The sequence below is a fragment of the Carassius carassius genome, chromosome 16 (assembly GCF_963082965.1).
Source record: "Carassius carassius chromosome 16, fCarCar2.1, whole genome shotgun sequence".
Lineage (NCBI taxonomy): Eukaryota > Metazoa > Chordata > Actinopteri > Cypriniformes > Cyprinidae > Carassius > Carassius carassius.
This window is the reverse complement of record NC_081770.1, coordinates 22,413,846-22,429,745: the sequence shown is the minus strand read 5'-3', so window position 1 is coordinate 22,429,745 and position 15,900 is coordinate 22,413,846. Positions and strand designations below refer to the sequence as shown.

The following is a 15,900-nucleotide window of genomic DNA, read 5'->3' as shown; positions in this document are numbered from 1 at the left end:
CGATACAATTGCGATTTGATTCGATACAGGAGTATATCGATCAATATATCAATATTTGTATATAATATATCAAAATATACTTTCTATAATTACTTTCTAACATTTACAGATGAAAACACAACGTCTAAAATGCATTAAACAGTGCAGATATATTCACTGTTTGTCATGGTGAATCGATTTGATCCATGGTCGACATTAAGGTCTGTTTAAGAATAAGTAGTCACAAATTAAGAGGATTGTGTGATTTAATTTGGAGTTTATGGAACTGCTTTTGCCCCGAATTATTTGTTAGGTTATTTCAAGTCAGGTTTTGGACTTTAATCCCCGCTTTTCCTCGGGTCTCCGTGGTGTTGTGATGCATTATATTCACGCAGCAGCAGCTGTGATGAGAGAACGCGCATGAAAAACAGATGAGAAATAAATCTACATATAAAATATTGGTCACCGATTATTGGTCAATTTCCAAACAAGAAAAGTATAGCGCATCCACTAGTAATAATATTAGAATATATTTTTGTTTACCGATGATAATATGTTAGAAATGATGCATCATGATACAAATGCTAACATGTATCCGATGCACACTTTTTAAACCGATGCATCGCATCGTTAACTTTTTATGCCGATGCACCGAGCGAATCAGGGAATCTTCTCATGCCTAATATAATATATATATAGAGAGAGAGAGAGAGAGGTAAAGCAAATCACTTAATCGTAAAATTGTTATTTGTAATTTATAAAATTTATAAAAGTTTATTGAGATAAAAGTCGCAACTAATAGTTAGTTAATAGAGAGAATCGGTCCCTAAACAACAGGTATTTTAGATACGACAAGTGAAACCTGATGGTGCTCATAATTGTGACACAAGGTCAGCAAACATGCATCGTTAATGTGGTGCTTCAAGAAACAAAGAGTGAAGCACCATCTTCTGCAGCTAATGGAATATCAAATGTTCTGGACATCCAGTCTGACTTTAATCTTACTAGGATTACGCACAGCAAACCCAAAGAAACGTCTCGTCTTGTCAAACTAAAGTTGATGCATCAATCTGGGTCGGGTCACGAGATCCAGGCTTTTTCTGTTTGTGTCAAGCAGAACCTCCTGCATGTGGCAATAATTACAGAAACACGAGACAGAAAAAGCTCTGGAAGAAGAGAAATCAGAGCGCGAGAGAAAAAGACGCTTTTCACGCTCTTTTAAGAGACCTGCTAATGTCTCTGACGCCCTCCAGAAAAACAGTTCAATTAAGTTGTATACACAACGTTTACTTTAAGTGCCAGCGGTATTTTAAAAGAGGGCCAAATGTCAGCTTTGGGTCTTGATGCTGATGTACTGCAGAACCTCCAAACCGGATCAAATTCGGAGACGTTTTTCAGCTGTGTTGTGGGAATGTCAGAGAGGCTTCAAAACCAGGCCCAGCTGTTAAACAACTAGCTCCAGGAGAACGTGAACGAAAGGTTGAAAGCGAAGTAGACTTGTTATGTTAGCCCTCTGAAAGTCTAGATTTGATTTGGGAGTTACAGCAAAAGAACCTTCGGATTAACAATGAGGTTTCTAAGTTGTCGTCTGGTGTTTTGGAAACGAAGCATGATGTGTAATCAGCTATCTGTTTCTGATCATTTCCACCCTGGAGACGGCTATTAAAGGTACATTGCCAAATAGAAACAAAGTGAACTTGTTCTGGATTTGATTTCACCCCTGGACGTTTTGACATATTAAATAGCGGGATAGAATTTGTAACACTTGCTCTTTACTATTATACCCGTCAATGACAAAATAATTTTATCCGATCTATCAACAGACGCCTGCACAGGGTGGTCTGACTCACTGGTGAAGTAAAGAAAACTAACGCTCTGCCAGTCAGCTCTGAAAATCCTGGAACGAGGCAGGACGGGGCAAGCAGGATCAGAAAATGAGTGAGAACGTTAGAAAAGGTCAAATAAAATGATAATGTGTGTTAGCGTCTGTCCGTGCTAAAGCCGCTGCTATGATGATAAAGTGTTCTAGGTCAGTGGTTCTCAAACATTTTACAGGGGCGTACCCCCTGGGACATATAACATTCTTCTGTGTACCCCCTCTCTTCCACTTACACCGCAGTCACACCTTTTCCTATTAAATGACTTCCAGTAGGTGGCGCTTATGAAAAAGCTGATTTTGACACAAAACGTAACTACTCTGCATGCTGTGCGCACGTGAGACTGTTACTGAACACTGCGCTTCATGCTGCTGGATAGTATTTATTTATCCGAAAGTTGTTCAAATCGTGACAATCGAATATGGTTAAAATGATAAACAAAATATGAAACAGTAATCCAACCGTGGGGAATTTTATCATGATTTATCGTCTAACTGCTAATCGTTACATCCCTACTTTTGATGTTCAATCATGTTTATTTTGTGCTATAACTAGTAAATATGAAAAGATGTTTGGTTCACGTGTCGCTTGAAATGAGGCACAATACAACATATTAAAGAGCCACAAAACGGTATTTACACATTGAATTTCGTACAACAACTTTGTTTCATACCTAAAATAGCCTGTTCTGTAGGGTTGCACAATTCATCAAATTTCTAATCGCTATTACAATTACGGATGCCACAATTACGTAATCGTTCAAAGTGGCAATTAATCGTTCAAAGTCCACTCACGTTATTCCGCATGCTTAAGATATGTTTTTTTCTTTCTACATGTTATCTTGAGGGTTTTTCCATTGTTTTAGTTTTAGTATAACATTACAATACCACTCATATTTTTTCTCTTTTTATAATTAAAAGAAGAAACCAATCCGATGTGTATTTGACATTTGAGGCTTAATACTATAGAAAAGCATTAAAGGTTTTTCAGTTAGAGTGTTTTCATCATTTATTTTCATATAAAAATACTGCACGCAGTTGCATCAAACAATGGTATAAACATCATTCAATGTATATTGTGATAATCGTAATTAATAATCGCAATTACAATTTCAAGGAATAATCGTCAATTTTGATTTTTGTCATGATCGTGCAGCCCTACTGCTCTGTCTTGTCTGTCGGCACGTTGTCAGTTTCCTCTTTGCTAACTTTATATATAACGTTCACTAACATGACCGTACTTTTCTCCCAAATGTGAATTAAGTGGTGAGAGAAACACAGGGGCAGAATGAGTGTACATAAGGCCCTCTTGAGGTAGGGAGAAGCTGAAAATGAAAGCGATACCCACAGGCCACCCGGCAGCCAACAGAAGAGGCAGAGAGCGGTGGAGGCAGTCAGGGGAGGCGGGGAGAGTTATTAACTTAGCCCTGAAAGCCCTTCTTAATATAGGGTCCGGCGGTGATAGCTAACAGAGCCTGGCAGAGGTGACAGCTCTTGGACCTGCTTGAGGAAATCCAATTGAGAAGCAGCCAAGAGGAACAACAAGCGCAAAACAGATGTTCCCTGCTATCGCAGAGCGCAACCGCATATACGGCAGAAACACCCTCTCTGCTCTCAAATTGGGCGCAGAAAAAAAAATAACAATCGGGATCATTATAACATTCACGTTTCTGCATCTTCCCAGCTGTCTAGTACAAAATCGAACAACTCGGCTATTCAGAGGTTTAATATCTCGTTATATGCTGAATGGATGCTCAGATGCATCTGAAGGTTAGTCGTCACAAGATCACATATTCAGACTTGTGAAAGGTGTAAAAATATGATAATAGAATAAGGTATTATGCCATTTCAGAGGACAGTTTACTAAGCAAATTCTCAAAGGCCAAACTATTTGTATGATACAATCCTTACTGAACCATGAAAGCTGATATGATTGAGGAATTTCAAACATGTAATGAATGTATTTTTTTGCATTGTGTACACAGCTTTGCAGCTGAGCTCTCCTAAAAGGTGTGTTGTCAGATTTAATGTTGATAAGATCAGTTTATTTTACTGAATTGAATCACTTGATCATTATAAGCTAGTTCAAACAGACCACTTCATTAATTTGACCTCCTGCACAGCATTATTTATTTATTTATTGTTTGTTTGTTTGTAATTAGCACAATGTCCCAGTTCTTACAATGTTTTCCACAGATTTTGCATTACGTTAAAGTATTTTAGAAGGTTTTAAAATTTTACTGGTTGTAATTAGTTCAAATTTATTTGTTCAGTTTTTAAGATGTCACCACAACGGAGATCATTTTTGTTTTCAAATAAATAATAATTTGTAATAATTATACAAAATGTTTCATTACAATATATAAATGTATATAAAATTGAAATATACTACAATAATTATAATAAATTGTTTAAATTAAATATAAATTGTATAACAAAATTAAATAACTTGGATATAACCATGCATTTTATTTTTTCAATAACATCAATTATATAATGTCTATATATTAAATGCATATTATAGAAATGTGTGTATGTGTGTGTGTGTGTGTGTGTGTGTGTGTGTGTGTGTGTGTGTGTGTGTGTGTGTATAGATTAATATATTATATATATACACAATTTAAATCAACTGCATAAATACAGCATAAATCATACAAGAAATTTTATAACTTAATTATGTATTTTGTTATTTAAATAAATTACAAAAATTACATAAATTGTCTGTGCACATTACGTGTTGTATGTTAATATTATGTTACTATATTACATGTGTTAATGTAATGTTATAATATTATATAAAAAACAATAGTTATAATAAACTGCAAAATTAAATATAAATTGTATAACAAATTATATAACTTGCTTATAATCATGCATTTTATTTTTTTAATTATATAATGTGTATATATATATTACATGTATATTCTATAAAAAATCTATATATTATATTAAAATATTTATAATAAGCAGCATAAACCATTATTTAAATTACATATAATTATGCATGTAATTACTTAAATAAATGAAAAATGAAAAAAATGAAAAAAAAGATGAAGTCTTCTTAAGAGCTTCAAGCTATTTTTTGCTCAGAGCTTGTAGGGTAACATTCTTTTATAATTTAATTAAAAGATATCTGCTACAATTTATCTAATGTACAGTCTAACAGTTTTCCCAGATAAAAAAAGTCCAAAAAATGGACAACGTTCTTTCAAAGAATTGAACTTTAATCTTGACATCCACTGCATTTCACTATTCATTTGTTTAGTGTGTTCAAGACTAAAATGAAAGAAAAAGAAAAGGCAGTACACTAAGAATCCAAAGTAACTAAACACCAAAAGCTGGTGGGTCACATGTGTGCTGAAGAGAGTGAATGGTAAACAAATTCGCTTTTAAACAAGACAATTTCACATTGCATGCTTCGAAGGGCCAAGTCAAACATCCTTGCAGAAAATTGATACAAACTCTTAACACATGGGTCAAAGCCATACTCTTTGAACTCCAGGAGAAAAGGAGGCCCCTTGTGCCAAAAAACTGTTTAATTAAAAATACTTAGGCATCCAACAGACATTTCTGAGTGCCCCTGCTGTCAGAACGCATGAGACCGCCCTGCCAATCTCAGGCAAATACTAATTACATACTTTCCACTGAAAGCAAGAAAAATGTCGGGCTTCTCACGGCTAAGACGGAGCAGCTGGGACGGACCTGGATCTCGCAGAGTTGAGCAGAAAAACGAGCAGCTCGTGCATTTGGGCAGAATTTGATGTATTGAAATAAGTTTATTTGAAGCTAAATATTACTGTAACAGATTGCAACATAGCAATAAAGATTTGATTTAGAACAAAATCATGCTTCTTGCGCAATAAAAACCACATCTTAAATGGGTGTCTGGAAGTGGTCTTCGAGTGGGCTGGGGGTTAAGGGCACATGCCCGAGTCGTGCCACATGCGGTTAAGACACTTTACACCGAGAGCATCAATCCTTATCCAGCATAACTCGGAGTGGACGTCACATGCGTTTAGGGTTGACCACGGCTCACGGGAATCCTAAGTGAAAACGAATGGTAGTTCATCGACATGAGCACTTCATTCGTCTTGGTTTTCCAGTGTCTTTGTCTCTTTCGCAGTCTGTGTTTTTAGACTCCTCAAAGGTGTGTCTTCATATTGTCTGATCATTTTAGCTAGACATATCCTTCCTGCAAGAATATTATGTATAATATTATGATGTTTGTTATTTTATGTTGGAATGAAACTAAATGACTCAAAAAAAACATGAAAAATCCAATTGATAGATATTCATTTGTATACATATCACCTATGATGCTTGTTTTTTTTTTTTTACTGAATTCAAATGTATTTTGTTTTATTTTTGTGGGGCTTCAAGTAAAAAAAAAAAAATACTTCATTGTGCAACTGACCAAACAATGCACAGAAAACAAAACAGTACACGAACAAAAAAAACAAAAACAAAAGAAAAATAAATAAATAAATAAAACACTAAGCAAAACAAAACAAAAATCAAAATCAAAAACAAATGTATAATTATTAACAAAACATTCAATGCTGATGTTTTATTTTTAAAAATACTTTTTATATTCTCAAAACATTTGTCTGGCAAATCAAAGTCAGTGTGGTGGAGTAACAAACATGCAGAAAGCCATTTTATTGTCGTGAGAAAATAGATCAAGGTCACTGTGCTTTGTGTTTATGAATATCATGCATTTTGACCTTTTCATGAAAAAGATCAATTAATTTGGGTCAAGCAAAATAACATTCAAAAAAGATTTAAAACATTTATGATTAAAAAAAAAATATCTGGAAACTTTTATTTAAATAATTAGGTATATTCAAAGTAAATGAAAATGTATTTATTCATTTATATATATATATGTGCCTTGATGATAAAACATTTTGAGACATTATATCTAAAATAAAACAAAACAAAAATACAAAATAAAATACAAAAATAAATGTTTGTAACCGACAAGAAAACAAAGATTGTAAACCTGGCACTTGCATTTTGATTTCCATTTTAAAAACACACACCTCCGTTTGTCATTGACCTCTACATAAACTTTAAACCTGAGTCTTTTTGTTATGAAGAGATGAAAAGCCTTAAAACTGACTACCACAGAATTCAAAACTGCCAGCGAACCAAACTCTCAACCACTTGCCTTTTTTCCAGGGCTAATGAGTCGAGTTTTGACGCACTTCAAGCATTAAGGTGGTTTTCGACCTGAACTGGTCCCAACTCAAAGGCAGATGATTGGCACATGCTTTGACTTAATGACGATAATTACTTAGAAAAACAAAGCAGGAGACCACATCTGCACAGTGTAAAAAGAGCAGCTCCGCGGCCGAGTGCCGAGCTGTCAACGGCCCTGTGCTTTTTCCCACCTAGGGTGGGTAACTCTTAACACAAGCCACCGAAACGACGAGAACCAGATTAATACGAATCAACATATCCTTGTAAACAATCGTTAGGGGCCAGGCAGCAGGGGAAACTTCACCAAACGACAGTCCTGCCACACAGGAAGGGCAAAGGGGCTGCAATGTTTCATGAACTACTCCTGTTTTCATTTTCTTTACAAAGTTTGCATAGTTTCAAACTGGATGAAACAGATTTTTGGTTGTTGTTGTTTTTTTTTTTTGCCCGTCATACACTTAATCATACACTTAATTGTATAATAAAAGTTTACAAGATTTGTTTTCCATTTTTATTTTCCTTTTTCATTATATATATATATATATAAAAAAATTTTTTTTTTTTTTTTTTTTTTTTAATCAAGAATATTATGAAGCTTAATTGAAAGTGATTTAACATGACCCAAATTAAGCTCGGTTTAAAATTTAAATCGGAATTCAAGTTTGTAGAAATGCAATCTTTTTATTATTTTTGGTTATTTTATTTTATTTTATTTCCATTTAAAGAGTCACAAAAAAAAGTTTAGAGGTGTAGTTATCAAGCAAAATAATTTTTCATACACTTTATTGTTTAAAAAAGGTTTTCAAGCATATTCAACAGTTTTTTCCTTTTTTTAATCAAGAATATCATGAAGCTTCACTGAAAGTTTTTTAAAATGACCTGAATTAACAAATGAATGTCTACAAGTATCTTCTCTATAATATTCAACTTAAAAATGGTAAAATGGTTTTCTGTATACCGGTTATTCCACACTGACATTGATTATCCAGACAAGTTTTTAAAATACATTAAAAATAATAACTGCTTCATAAGTGTAATTATAAAAAATAATAATTGAAAGAAATTATAATAAAAAAAAAATCATACCTAACCCACTTGTTCTTTTTGAAAGAAATTCAGTCTTTTAAAATGCATTTGTTATCATTTATGCATTTAGATTTTTCATTGTTCCACGCCAGAAAAAAGTGGGATTCCCCTTTATTTATTGTCAATAAATAAATCTTAGCACAGATTTCTGGTTGATTTGTTGTAAATTAGAGAAGAATGTGCACGGATGACTTCAGTTTTAAGACAAACCAACGATTAAAATGCTTCATTCTAGTCAACAACAAGCACGCCTCACAATTACGACTTCTTTCAGATGAAATAATGATTTAAAAAGAGCACGGCCATGAATAATACATTCCGTGTTTATTTTGGATTTCATTTCCATGCAGAAAACGAATTGCTCACTAGTAAATTGGCATCAGCTTTTGACAGCCTTTATGAAAAAAAGAGAAGAAGCGGAAGAGCTTTTCTCTTGCCCGGCCTGACCCAGTTCTGGTTAATTATCTGCAAAGTTTACATCAAAGCCCTCCAAACAGTCCGCAGCACTCAGATTAAAGCAGATTTAAAAGACATCCACACAAACCGCCCATCTCGTGAACCGATATCAGCTGAAATCATAAATCAGCCGCCATTGTTTGGCTGTCATTTGGGTGTCGGAGTGGTTTCTGACACCAGAAGTTGAACATGCGAGGGTCGTGTTGTTGTAAGAGGGGTTGCGAGGTCGTTCCCAGAGGGTCATGTGATCCTCAATCTCCTGCCAGAGTAGTCGAGTGATTTGCTTTCCTATGACACAAACTATTACTACACCGAGCCGGCAGGTAATTATAAAGCAAATAAATGCGGGTGGGTGCCAAACGCGACAGCCGTGGAATTCCCTTTCCTCTCAACAGGAAACGTGTTACTCGCAATGATTATTCCTCGCTTTTTGGCCAGATTCCAGCATTAGAGTGCCATTATGCTGCATGCGGTAGGGCCCAAGCTCACACTTATTTACACTGCATTATTACCTGTCGAGACATCTCTCATTTCAATTTAGTTCAACTTGATGTAATAAAATAATTAAACTTAAAAAAATAGAAATACAAGCTAAAATAGTTGATAAGAACTAAATAAATATATATAAAACAACTAATAAAAAATGGTAAAATGCACAACAAAATTACATTCAGTCCTCTTAAAAAAATGCATTACTTGAAATAAAATAAAAAAATACAACTTTTTTTCAGCTAGCTGCCCAGACAACACTTATCATTTTAATGAAGTTTAACTGGATGTAAAAAATAACTACATTTAAATAGATAAATAAATAAAACTGAAATAATTTATAAAAACTAGACAGATATAAAATCACTAAAAATAAAAAAACATTAAATGCTCTTTTTTTTTAAAGAAATTAAATTAAATAAAAAATAAAACTTTTTTTTCAGCTAGCTGCCAAGACAACACATCTTATTTTGATTTAGTTCAATTCTACGCAATAAAATAACTAAACTTAAAAAATAATAATAATAATAATAAACACTGAAATAGTTACTAAAAACTAGATGAGATTAAAAATGAAGATGACAAAAATCTTCATTAAAACTGAAATGAAAACAGAAAATGTACAAAATAAAATCTGATTCAAAATATTAATGAATCCGAAATCATAAATAATACTATATGCTAGAAGGGTCATAACTGAGACTATGATCACATCTAAAAGCTTTGTGTTTCTTCTTGCCGAGACTCCATCAGCAGGATATTTGTGATCATCAGTAGCGGCCTGAATTTTTAACAGACATTTTTCTGTGTTTTCCGTCTTAAACAATTCCACTTGAAAAACATTTCCCTGGCTGGGGGTTTGGGGACCGGCTGACCATGGAGGCCAGAGGGAGCGAGAGACGAGCTGGACACCTGTCTTGAATGAGGGATTCCTGTCCTGTTTTTGTTTGTTACAGAGAGTTTTTAAAATAAGCTGTCTGCCTCTTTGTATGGGGTTTGCGTTGCTCTTCCAGGTTGCCCCCCGTGGACCCCTGTGCATCCATGTCAAAATAATTTCCCAAAACACCCTGTTAAAGAGCTCAGGAGGTGTTTGTGGAGACTGCTGAAATGATGTATGAATAGGTCTTTTCACTTCACATTTATATTTTTTGCTTCAAGAACCTTTAGAAGAAAAAAAAAAACAATAAGTTTAATTAAATGTCATTTAATTTAAGTACCAACTGAAAAAAAAAAACATTTTCAATAATTAAAATAATTTATGTAATGCTAAATCATGTAGGTAATTAAATTAGTAGATAAGATTAAAACAAAAAGGTAATTAATTCTTTGGTTGAAGGATCCAACTTACTTTAACTTCCAAAAAAACTTCTGCATCCCGAGTTTGTGACCCCAAACCCCCTTTAAACTCTCTATCCTCAAAGTTATTGATAGAGGGAAATTATGAGCGTATAATGCTATGGACAATGCATGGTGGAGGGCCTATTATATACGGGTAATGGATAGCACTCAGTTTTTGAATGACATTGCACTGAGATTGGATGACGGAGGGTCGTGCGATTTATGACCAGATGAAGCACCTCCACTTCCCCCCATCCCATCCCATCCTCACCCAAAGCTATTTATTTCCAGCCTGATAGAGAAGCACATGGAGGTGTGTATGGTTCAGGAGTTTGTTAATAATCAGCGAGTTTTGGGGTTGTATGAATGGGATCACTTAAGATTGGTTTTGTGGTCCAGGGTCATCTATGATATAAATATGAGACAAAAACACATACAGGGGCATTTTTGCCACAACATCTCAAATTTTAGGGCGTAACAGCATTTATGGCCTGCATCATATTTGTCAATAGTAAACTGTATGAAATGAAATTAAACATTAGTTACTATATAAATAAAGCTATTTTATGATTAATGTGATATCATTTATGTACTGATTCTGATAACCGTAGGAAAAAAAACCCTAAAGAATTCAGAGTACCATATGCTGTAGAAACGCTACACTAATTTTATTGAACATTTCTAAAAGAAAAAAAGCACTTAAATTCTTTGCGAACTCATAATTCACCCGAACCTACTGAATAATAATATTCAAACCATTTGTATCACTTTAAGACTGTTTTACTGGAAGTCTTAAACGGAATAATCAAAACATCTCTATTTAATTTCTATGGGTCGTTCTGAATACCCGTACAAAAGCTAAAAGCCTTCAAAAAATGAATACATAGTTTTTTACATGGATTTAATTTCTCAGAAATAAAGCTAGTTCTTGCTTGTTTACATAACTATATACTCAGCCCCCTAAATAAGAATGATTTGTTTGTCGTGTTGCTTCCCTCACTCAAAACCACAAAGTGCGGCCAATGAAAAAGGCTTGTCAACATTATTCCTTTTATTGATTTAACAATAAAGTCCTCTGGCTTAAGTTTTATGTTGTTATTGCCGCCTATTGAAAATACAATGAAACATGGAAGGGAAAAAAATCCCGACAGGAATTTCACATACTGTAAGACTATCTATGCCCCCTGGATAAAGTGCGCCTGTTATATTCTTCACATTTTCAAGGGCGTTGCTTAGAAAGCAGCCGTGCCAATGAAATTACGAACTTATCCTCAATCAAAGCAGCTTCAGATGCTAGAATGCTTCATTCACCGCCCCATGCCGTCTGCATTCATATGAGCGCACGCCGTCTCTGCTTCCTTTTAAAAACCACGGGCCGTACCGAAGTATTTAAGAGCTATATGAAGCACTTAAACACAAGGTCTGCGGCTCTGAACGACTCAAGCACTCTGGGTACAGCGGCGGTACGTTCTCGACGCACGTCAAAACAAACACTGAAAGCGTGCGGCATAAAAACATTCATTGACCAGAATTGTCAACGACTTCATAAAACTTTAGAAGAAGTTTGGCGTTTCGTTGCTGCCGGAGTGGTTGGTTTCTCTAACAAGGTTGAATTTACAATGCAGTTTAGTAGAGCGCACAGTTTTATTGTCATTGTTCGCAGTCGCTTTCACAGCTGGGCAAAACAAAGGGTGGAATATAGTGAGAAAACAGCTCGATCTGGTTGGTCTTTAACACATGGGAGTTATATTTTCACCTGTCACATTTGAAAAGGAAGAGGCTGGCAAAATATCCAAGCGCTGAAACGATCACACAGAGGCCTGCCGCGATTTCCTGTGGATCCTGCATCTCCCCACAAAAAATCTCTGACTCATTTTCTGTTTGGACTGATTCCGAGCCAAAAATCTGGAGTGAAATTGATAATAATTTACACATTAGAGCTGACTTAACTTTCACTAATAAATCTGAGGGTTTTATTTACATATGCCTAATAAACAAAGTGTTAAATAAGGTCTGGTTGTTCATTCAGTTTAGATTTATTTGATATATTTTTAGGAAAAAATGTGTGTGTGGGGGGGTTACAGACAAATATGTGTGTGTGTGTGTGTGTGTCTGTGTGTCTGTGTGTGTGTGTGAAGTGAAGTGACATTCAGCCAAGTATGGTGACCCATACTCAGAATTTGTGCTCTGCATTAACCCATCCGAAATGCACACACACAAAGCAGTGAACACACACACACACACTGTGAGCACACACCCGGAGCAGTGGGCAGCCATTGATGCTGCGGCGCCCGGGGAGCAGTTGGGGGTTTGATGCCTTGCTCAAGGGCACCTAAGTCGTGGTATTGAAGGTGGAGAGAGAACTGTACATGCACTCCCCCCACCCACAATTCCTGCCGGCCCGGGACTCGAACTCACAACCTTTCGATTGGGAGTCCGACTCTCTAACCATTAGGCCACGACTTCCCCACAGTCGTGTGTGTGTGTGTGTGTGTGTGTGTGTGTGTGTGTGTGTGTGTGTGTGTGTGTGTGTGTGTGTGTGTGTGTGTGTGTGTGTGTGTGTGTGTGTGTGTGTGTGTGCGCGCACTTTTTATTCAGCAAGGACACATTAACTGAATCAAAAGTGACATTTATTATGTTTCTGAAAGATTTTGATTTCAAATAAAAGTTATTTTAAACTTTCTGTTTGTTGAAGAATCCTAAAAACTTGAATATATCACGGTTTCCACAAGAGCATTATCTAGCACAAGTGTTTTCAACATTTACAATGATAATCAATGATCTCTTGAACGGCTCTTGAAGGAGTTTCAGATTTACATCACAGGAATAAATTACATTTAGAAATATATGGAAGTAGAAAACAAACTATATTTGTATTTCACAATATTACTGTTAAAAAATAAAATAAAATGATCAAATTAATCAGCATTTCTGAAAATGATTTGTCGATTTCAAAACTCTTAATCATGCACATAACAAGATTAAAATATTTATAAATAAAAATACTGCTTTGTGTTTAGACTACTGTACACATTTTCCACAATATTTTTTTACATATTTGCTTTGATAGCATAAGAGACATTTTTCAAAAAACATAAAAAAGTTATTTTATTAAACCTTTTACTCATTATTATATATTATTGTTAAGATTATTTTAATAATTCAGTAAAAAAGGTCAATAAATATTTCTTTCCACCACTAAAAATAATTACAGTAAAAAATACAGATCACTGTTTTTAACTTTTTCAATATTCTAAAACAAGCCTTACTTGATTGATGTAAAATCTAATTTATACTATCAATCTGTCAAGCGATCTAATGATCTAGCAGTTTCCAGGGCTGAAGGACACAAATAATTATAGTTTAATCACTAGACGCTGACTTGAATGCTACACAACAAGCACAGAGCCATGAATACTGCAGGAAAGCAGGCAGGAATCCATATGTAAAGATTATTTGTGGTATCAACTAAAGCAATAAAAATACATCTAAGGAAAACAACATCCACAAACTTTACCGTATGACCTTCAAACACACGTTTAGTTGACATATCCTCAGAGGAGACACTTTACACACAAACGCCTTCTGCTACGGCTTGAGATGTGGACAAACAAACAACAGAAAATGAAAACAAGTCAGACAACTAAACTGTGACTTTGTTTCAGAAAGGCCTACATCCATTATGACTGTGTTGAGACATTTTTTAATTAGTGTGGAAAACGCACTATTTATAGTGTGGTTTAATGATGCGAGTCAGGCTAAATCTCTATTGATTTTCTTGTGATATATATATATATATATATACAGCTCTATTACAGAAACAACTGATTAAGGAGCTGCAGAGATGGCAAACACACGACTCAAACCGCACAGGCTTGTAACCAATAAAGAACGACACACTTTTCTTTCTTTGATTGAAAAATCACACACTGTGATGTTCTCTATGACGCTTTTAAACAAGGCGTATCTATAAATGAAAACATTTGGATTAGTGGCAGCACTGCTAAAATATTTGTCGAGTTTGTCAACATAATTAAAAATATTTATAAACTAAAATATATTGCTTGGTGTTACGCAAATAAACACATCTGTATTCTCTGTTTTGGTTTTGCACCTGCTTACATGTGGTTGATGTTTTTAAACAAATATTCCAAATGATTTTACATTATAATAGAACTACATTGATTATAAATATAATTCTGAAAAATGACAGAAGTGTTAAATCAAAATATTTATAAATAAAAATATACTACTTTGTTTTTCAAATGCTACAAAACAGTATTAAAAAAAAAAAACAGAAAGACAAATACAGACTTAGTATGTTTTGATTTTGCGCCCTCTTAAATATGGGACTCATGTTAAAATTTATAATAAATATATATTTTAATAATTATTTCAGTTATAAAGTGAATAAAATAAATGATCAAATTAACCTACATTTCTGAAAAGTTTTTTTTTTTTTTTTTGGCAATTTCAGAATTGTTAATCATGCACAGAAAAAAAACACAAGATTAAATATATTTATAAACAAATATATAAACAGGTCAGACCTTTAGATGATGTAATATTTGAACGATTTAATGCAATATTCTGATTATTTTGATTCTGTGCCTGCTTAAATATGGCATTCATAATAGAATATACTGTATTTTAGTAATTATTTTAAATAATAAACAAACAACCTTTTAAAAAGTCAAAGTATTTTTGTCGATTTCAGAGCTGTTAATCATGCACAGAACAAGATTAAAAAGATTTATAAATTAAAACACATAGCTTTGTGTTTTAAAAGCCACTGTCCACATTTTCCACAAAACGGCAGGAAATTTAAAACAGGACAGAACTGTAGATCATGTGATATTTGAATAATTTCCTACAATAGTCTGTATTTTTTTTTATCTAGTGCCTGCTGAAATGTGGTATTTATATAAAATTAATAATAAATCACACACGCATGTTTTTTCTCATTTAAAAATAAATGAAATGACTAAAGTAAATTACTAAATAAATCTACATTTCCCAGAATGCTCAAAGCAGCTTATTAAAGCCGAACTCAGCAACCGTGAATGAGGATTTCACGGGAAAAGGAAGCAACAGAGGATCTGTTCGGAATCCTGTCTTTCGCCCAAAAATAATTTCACCCAGATTCTGACAGTTACTAAAAGAGAAACGCTGGAAAAGGACGAAACCTTTCAGAGATTTTCAGCGTTTACCAGAAGTCTGGATAAAAGTTGACTCCACACACAGATGCTCTCAGTCCGTGTTAAACAGCAATTATCTCTTCCCTCCCTACGGTTTACCTCAGCTCGAGAAACACTCTTACCTGCAGCGAGTTCAGGAGGCTGAAGACGTACGCCATAACCACAGAGAACGGCACCAGGACGCCACAGAGCCATGTCAGGCCCAGGATCGGCAACAGAACCAGCACGGCTTTCACTGCCGCCCTACAACAGACGAGTGATATGAAAAACATTTTA

General features: G+C 34.5%; 1 pseudogene; it reads right to left on the bottom strand.

Annotated features, from left to right (window-relative positions):
* LOC132159938 (uncharacterized) overlaps positions 1-15,900 on the bottom strand; it is a 61,898-nt pseudogene that overhangs the window by 33,977 nt on the left and 12,021 nt on the right.